This window comes from Oryctolagus cuniculus, chromosome 8, assembly GCF_051225735.1.
Source record: "Oryctolagus cuniculus isolate XC-2025 breed Fujian yellow rabbit chromosome 8, ASM5122573v1, whole genome shotgun sequence".
Taxonomy (NCBI): Eukaryota; Metazoa; Chordata; class Mammalia; order Lagomorpha; family Leporidae; genus Oryctolagus; species Oryctolagus cuniculus.
In genome coordinates this window covers 98,519,897-98,528,101 of record NC_142874.1, presented here as the reverse complement: position 1 = coordinate 98,528,101, position 8,205 = coordinate 98,519,897, and positions in this window count along the sequence as shown.

Below are 8,205 nucleotides of genomic sequence, written 5' to 3'. Positions count from 1 at the left end.
CTCTATCTAAATGATCAGAAAATAGAATGACAAGAGTGATATACCACAAAAACAAGAACCAAAATTAGTTGGCTAATGTGAGTATTATATTAACATACGCAATTTACTTTGTGGTAAAATATGAATAGTGTAATTTTAGTGTGACAAATTTTTAAATTCATCTTCAATATGTATCATTTTTGTGGACTGGTGTATCACCTGTTAAAATATCACTAAAATATACCAACAAAGTGAAAGAAAATGAAAATTATATTTAATGCAATATTCGAAGGAAAATATTAATGTTATTAGAGATTTGAAAAATTTTAAAAATACTTGGTAGAGTCTGTACAGACAACACACCTAGCAACTACAGAATAGTTTTTTTCAAGAATATTTATATTTACAAAAGTTGTCTTTATTCTATTATATAAAGCAAGTTTAAAATTTTTCAGAATGTTGAAGCCATACAAATTGTGTACTCTGACCACAGTGCAATTTAGATGCAAATTAACAACAAAAATATAAAAGCCCATAAACCTGGCAGTTAAGGAACACACTTCTAATTAACCCACAGGAAAAAGAAATCATGATATAGTTAAGTACTTTTTGAATTGAATGATAATCATAAAGCAGAATTAAGGAATGTAGCCAGAGAAAATTTAGAAAGAAAACCTACGTTAGTAATAATGAAAGCTGAAATTAAATCATCTCAATAAATTCAATAATCATAGTTAGAAAAGGATATGACATTAAGATGTTAGAAGCAAAAACAAAATAGAGATGATAAAATTTACGAATAGAAAAAGTAACTGAGAGAATCAAGAAAGACCAAAGTTAGCTTATTATAAACACTAACTAAATTTAAAAAAATATCAGATAATAGTGACAAAAACGAGGCCAAATTTACAAGTATCCTATATTTAGAATTTGTAGACATTTTCCCAGTCATCTGGCAGTTCGGAAAGGAAGTGGGCCTTGGTCCTAGTGGCCTGTTGGAACACCCACATCCCATATTACAGTGTCTTGGTTCAAGTCCCTACTTGGCTCCTGATTCCAACTTCCTCCTAATGTTCACTCTGACATGCAGCAGGGGATGTCTCAAGTACCTGATTCCTTGTAATCCCCCTGGGAGAACAGATTGAGTTCCTGGCTCTTGTTTGGCCTGGTTCAACCCTCGTAGCTGTGGGCATCTGAAGACTGAACAGGCAGATGGGAGCCCTCTACATTGATCTCTGTCTCAGTCTTTCTCTGTGTCTCTGCCTCTCAAATAAAGAAAGCAAATACAATATCAATGGAGAAATGGAAAACCAACATTTACACGGTAGCTGTTGACCAGAATCACAGTGTCTAAGACTTTATAGATATGCTTTCATATACATTCATTTGACCACGTGCTAATATGGTGACTCTCCATAGATCTGCTCAAAACATGGCTTCCAGCTGGGTGGTGGCTATTGCTGGGCCTCATCATTGATGTTGACTAACTCAAGTACAAAAGTAGGCATCACAATACCAGATTTTAAGACATGCTACAGGGCAGTTATAATTAAAACAGCCTGGTACTGGCACAGAAACAGACATGTAGACCAATGGAGCAGAACAGAATCCTCAAAAATCAATCAATGCATTCACAACCAAATAATCTTTGACAAAGGAGCTAAAATCAATCCCTGGAGGAAAAAAAAAAAAAACAGGCAACAAATGGTCCACATGTTCTCCACATGCAGAAGTATGAAACAAGACCCTTACATTACATCTTATAAAAAATCCATTCAAAGTGAATCAAGGAGCTAAATCTACTACCTGATACTATCAAATTATTAGAGGAGAACAATGGGGAAACTCTGCAAGACATTGGCATAGGCAAAGACTTTTTGAAAAAGACCCCAGAAGCATAGGCAATCAAAGCAAAAATTGGCAAATGGGATTACATCAGGCTGACAAGCTTCTGTACTGCAGAGGAAATACTCAGCAAAGTAAAAAGATAACCAACAGAATGGGAGAAAACATTTGCAAACTATGAAACTGGTAAAGGATTAATATCCAGAATCTATCAAGGGTTCAAGAAACTCATCAACAACAACAAAAGAAACAATCCAGTAAAGACATGTGCAAAGGATTTGAACAGGCATCTTTCAAAGGAAGAAATTCAAATGCTCGACAGGCTCATGAAAAAATGTTCAGGATCACTAGCCATCAGGGAAATGGAAATAAACCACAATGAGTTTTCACCTAACCCAGTTAGAATGGCTCTCATATAGAAATAAAAAAAATGCTGATGAGGATGTGAGGGAAAAGTTCCCTAATCCACTGTTGGTAGGAATGAAAGCTAGTATAATCATTGTGGAAAACAATATGGCAATTCCTCAGAAAACTGAAAATAGATCTACCAAATGACTCTGCCATCCCACTCCTGGGAATTTAACCAAGGGAAATTGAATCAGCATATGAGAGAGTTGTTTCTACCCCCATGTTTACTGCAGCTCAATTGGCAATAACTAAGATATGGAATTAACTTAGATGCCCATCAATCAATGACTAGATTAAGAAAATGTTGTACATACACACTATGGAATATTATGTAGCCATAAAAATAATGAAATTCTGTCTTTTGCAACAAAATGGATGCAACTGGAAATTATTATACTTTGTGAATTAAACTAGTCCCCAAAAGACAAATATCATGTTTTCCCTGATCTATGGTAACTAATAGAGTACAAAAAAAGTAACGAATAATTGTTTGCATTGCAAACTGCACAAAATATTCCTGTGCATAAACTGTTGAGAGGAAATGGCTTAAAGCCTAAGTGAACTTAATTATTATAATCTCATAGGAAACACTTAGATATTACTTTGACATTGGTTTTATTTCATTGAAAGAAATTATGAATAACTAATTTAACTGCAAAAGAACCTCTATATGGGTGAAATGGTCACCTAGACATTCAATTATTGTTTATAACACTTGTCTATATACCTACTAAACTAGGATCATTTTGCTTTTTGCTTGTTAAAACTCTTATTTGGTGAAGTATTAAGCTTTTTTACTGTAATGTAAATAGATTATCTCAAAGACTAAAAAAAAAGACAGAAAGGAGGGTGAGAGAAAGAGAGAGAGGGAGGGAGGGAAGGAGGAAAAGAGGAGGGGAATATTATTATGTTACTAGACATGTATCTACAAATCATATTTAATCTGTTAAAAATTAACTAAAATCAAGATTTAAAATTGACAAAAAAAGAAATAATGTTCTAAACAAACATGAATAAAATATGGTAAATCAGTGATACATAATATTTTATTTCTTCTACCCTATATTTTAGAGTAACAATGGTTGTAGATTATGATTTTTATTGTTCTTAAGTGGAAGTAACATCTTCAGAATTACTTTCCTGGACCAAATTAATTTACCTATTCATTAAATCTGAGGACCTTGTTGGTTTATTAAAGCTATTAACTATGTCAACTTTTAAGACAAATTATGACTGTACCAAAAATAAGATTCTTTAGGGTATATGGACTAAATATTCTAAATATATTTCTAAGCATTTATAATAAGAAATAACAAAATATATTGACACTCATATTTATCTTAAGCACTTAAATAATAAAATAACATTTGATTGAGCTCTGACATTTAAGGCTCATGACCTAGTCCATTAATCCCTTCAAATTAAAATGCGGGCGATGAACATTTTCTGTCTTCCTTATTTTGCATTAACTATGTTCAGTATTACTAAATTATTATCAATTGATTTTCAATTAAGGTTGAGAATATATTAAACCTGATAGGACACAGGTATTTAGAAGCTTCAAATGGTATCTTCATACAAATACTAAGCTAAAATAATTAGATATTTGTTATTGGTTTTTACATATAAAGATATATTTGATATCTTTTGGGAAAACAGTAAGTCTATGTATGACAAGAAGTATGGCAAACACAACATAGAATTATTCCTTTTCTTGTGATTTAGCATTCCAGTTAGATTATTTATAGTCACTGAAAAATTCTTTTAAAAATCTTACTAGATAGGTTTCATATTTTTATATAAAATGAATTTCTGCTATGAATTAATTTTCCCAGTATCTGTAAAACTGAACTGGTAATTGATTGCCCTAAATTGATTTAGGCAATGGCATTTGTGAAATTCAGTTTTAGTTTTTTTTAAATGTTTAGATTCTTGAATTTAGAACAAAGGCTATTTTTTTATCTTATTTTATTTTTGCTTTTTCAAGAATCTTTTTAAGAATCATTCTTCTATGTCAGTTGTTTTGAAATTACACACCAATGCCTATTGTGGTCTGAAAATGTTCTCATCTATTAACATATTCCTCAACTTTTATTCACATACAGGATAGAGTGTTTTATAGGTTATTCTTTATTCCTATCACTGCATTAGTAAAATAATTAAATCAGCTATTGAACTTCATGACAAATTGGCAAGCTCACAAAAATAAATTAGTAGGAAGATTAAAAAGCTAGACTGGCTATCACAGTATGTGGTAATGTTAAATGAGAAATTCTACCTGTCTCTAACTTATATTTCTGGTGTATTCAAGAATATATTTTTTATCAATGATAATTATGGTTTTGTAATCATAATGGAGATAACCCACGACTCTCCACCATAAATAACTTATTTCTCTGAGGGATCAGAATTGTGCCTTTGAGGAAGAAATTGTTATGAGTTAAGCGGCGCTCCGTGTTCCCTCCCCTCAAAGAGGTAATCAATGAAGATTTGTATTGAGACAGACATAATTAGTAATCGAGATTCTATCAGTCTGGGCACCTGTGTGAGAGTGAAGGGCTAGACACCGTGATAACATGAAAAATTCAGTGAAATATAAAGTATTTTTTAAGAAACAGAAATCTTCACATTGTTCTCTCTTATTTTGATATAATTTCTGATCCTACTCAAATATTGCTGTACTTACTTTTTAAATGATGTATATAATATATAGTATGAAACAAGCAATATATTTTTGCTTTGTTTTTTGGTTAAGTCCATATTACATTGTAATGTAATGTAAGCTTAGTTTTTAGTCTAATAATCAGACTTGAGGCTAATCCTCTGCCTGCGGCGCCGGCACCCAGTCCCGGTTGGGGTGCCAGATTCTGTCCCGGTTGCTCCTCTTCCAATCCAGCTCTCTGCTGTGGCCCAGGAAGGCAGTGGAGGATGGCCCAAGTGCTTGGGCCCTGCACCTACATGGGAGACCAGGAGGAAGCACCTGGCTCCCGGCTTTGGATTGACACAGGGCATAGGCTGTAGCGGCCATTTGGGTGGTGAACCAACGGAAGGAAGACCTTTCTGTCTGTCTCTCTCTCTCACTGTCCAACTTTGCCTGTAAAATAAATAAATAAATAAATAAATAAAATAATCAGACTTGTATAACAGATTTTACTGATCAAGTATGTTTCTTATTACTCTATTTTAGCCACCGAAGCTATAACCAAGTATTTCTAACTCTCTTACCAGGTAATGATATGTTGCAATCCAGGTGGTCTTGAAATAAGGTGTTGCCATATGATTTGCTTTTGCCAATGTGTTTCTCTTCCCCACACACAGCTTTACAAGTCAATATAATTCACAACTTTCCCTTTTTCTTTACAAATGACGGTTTTCATAAAAGAATGAGGACAACACACAGTAGAGACCCAGTCAATCCTAATAAATGTGGAATATGTAAAGAAATAGATCTGTTGAGATTTTTAAATTGTTATCAGAATTGACCCTAGATTGCTCTATCATATCTAAACTCTATTGCTAAAATAATATATGTTTCTTTGAAGAAAATAGTTAATTTTCCAACAATACTTTCTTAGTAGCATGCTGCTTTTGAATGTATTTTGTCATTTTAAAAACTTACTATATACTAAAAATAAGTACTTTTAGATTTATAAAATATGATGTACAAAATAAAATCATACAGATTAACATTATTTGCCTATAAATCAGGGGACAAATAGCAAATAAAATTGTTAGAAATTGTTTTAAGATAATGCAAAATGCTTTCTCCAAAATATTTTGGCCTTTAAAGTATTTTTCCTCTCCAGATTTTTTCCTTTTCACCTGCCTTTTTCTTCATCAGGTTATTTTTCCTTGGAATGGGTTAAGTTTATTACACCTCTGTTTTACCTAAAGAATTAAAGATAAAAGAGATATTTAAAATCATGTCCAAAGCTTTTCTTAATCCTTCACTAATGATAGTTGCTTTTATAATAACAGTGTTCTACTGTTAATATTGCTACCATTTGTTGAAGTAGTAAAACTCAGAAAAATCATTAACTCATCAGGTAACAGTCCATCATTGACAAACTTCGAAGCAGTTTAACTGTCCATGGCTGAACAACGTAACAAAACTCAATTTTCACTTTGTAAAACATGTATCATGTCATTCTTTAAAACATTTGAGTAATTGTTGTATTACAAATGCTTTTTTGTTCTTGGCAGAAAAGGTGACTATAAGTGGACATTCACTCAAGTGGAATTCAAATGTGCATATTCCAATGCATTGAAGCAATTGCTGCTTAACCATAACTGAAAAATCACTGTATTTCTATTTTCTAAATGTGGATTTTATGGTACTGCATAATGCTACTGCCATAAAGTTACCCAATGAACAATATTGTTCTTTTCACAACAATATATTAAGAACTTCTATGCTAATTGGTTGGTAGCTATATATTGCAATATCTTATAGTCACTGTTTTAAAGTCCATAATAGAAAACCATGTAGACTTTTTTAACATCTAAGTAAAAAAGAAATAGAGTTACACATAAGCATGATAGCTTTCATTTAGAGTCTCTTAGTGTTTGTGGGTAGAATATTAGACAAAGAATGCAAGGCTATTTGTTTATACATATCCTGTTTGCTATCTTTATTATATTTCTAATGTTTGAATTTAATACTTTTTTTAAAGATTTACTTATTTATCTGAAAGTCAGAGTGACACAGAGAGAGGAGAAGCAGAGAGACAGAGAGTGAGAGGTCTTCTATCCAACGGTTCACTCCCCAATTGGCCGCAACAGTTGGAGCTGAGCTGATCCAAAGCCTAGAGCCAGGAACTTCTGAGTCTCCCATGCGGGTGCAGGGGCTCAAGGACATGGGCCATCCTCTACTGCTTTCCCAGGCCATAGCAGAGAGCTGGATCGGAAGTGGAGCAGCCACATCTCCAACTGTTGCCCGTGTGGGATGCTGGCACTTTAGGCCAGGGCATTAACCTGCTGCACCATCGTGTCACCCCCATGAATTTAATACTTTCTAATGACTGTAATGAAATTAAATTCAATCTTTCATGAGCATTGGGTCTGTGAAAATTGCCAAAGGTGTATATGGAAATATGAAATGGTGATTAATAAGAATTCTTAAATCTTTATGAAGAGAATTATTGAATATAGAAATTAAATAAAGTTCCTGGAATCATAAAGATAGTAAAGGAATAGCTGTATGTAGAGGACAGCAAACATTTCAACTACAACCCTCAGACATTTGACAAGGGCAATTGTTTTTCACTGGTTCAATAATTTTAAGAAAAGACAATAATTTTGGAAACTTAGCTGTCAAAAAGAGGATAAATTTTGATAAATCAGTTGTCTCTTCAGTTTTACTTTACATATCACAAAGATTGTAATTTGACTATCACTTTGTATAAGAATTTCTCACATTTGGTACTACTCTTAACTCTTCTAATCTGAATACTTGTATAAAATATAGGTGAGGCAGCGATCAACACAATTCCCATAAAAATATAAGTAAGATAGATTGAACATGTATAAATTTTTGTTGACTTATTTCCTGCTGGGCCTTGATACTATGTTACTAAAATAGCTTAATACCAGGGTCTTAGTATATCTCTGTAACAATTTAACAGAAAGCACTAAAAGTTTTAGAGAAAAACAGTGTAGTAGTAATATTTATTTCTTTAAATGCTAATTATTTTAATTTACTATTCAATGATATGATGGTAATGGAGTGCATATTATACATATATATGTATAATGCATGCATAAACATTACAGATAATAGGACTATTTCTAAGTTTCAAAAGCATGGTCCCAAAAGGATTAATAAATGTCATTCTTATTATTAATAAGAAGCAATTATGCTGGTAAAACACTGAAGTGAACATCCTGTATTTATTTTTTTCTATCCTCCTACTAAATTTTGCCAATTAGATGTTGAAGGTCATAGGAAGACTCAAAGCACATTTATAGGGGTAA